Here is a 282-nt window from a genome sequence, read left to right on the forward strand (position 1 = left end):
GAGCATATGTCTATAGGACTTTTTTTCTTAGTTTTTTACTCCTCTACACGCTCCCGAAGTTTTGCCATTTAATTTGGAAACACCCTGTATAATAATAAAACGATATAAAATTTTCATATAAATTACGATATGCAAAAATTATACACTCAAATGAAATTAAATTTGAAAAATTATTAAAATGTCTATGGCTTGGAAGTTAAAAATTGAAACTCTTTAAATTTGTAGAAACTAAATATTTACATATGTAACTATATTCAGTATCTGGAGACACGGTAGTGTCTC

This window comes from Mycetomoellerius zeteki, unplaced genomic scaffold, assembly GCF_001594055.1.
Source record: "Mycetomoellerius zeteki isolate Tzet28-1 unplaced genomic scaffold, Tzet1.0 scaffold159, whole genome shotgun sequence".
NCBI lineage: Eukaryota > Metazoa > Arthropoda > Insecta > Hymenoptera > Formicidae > Mycetomoellerius > Mycetomoellerius zeteki.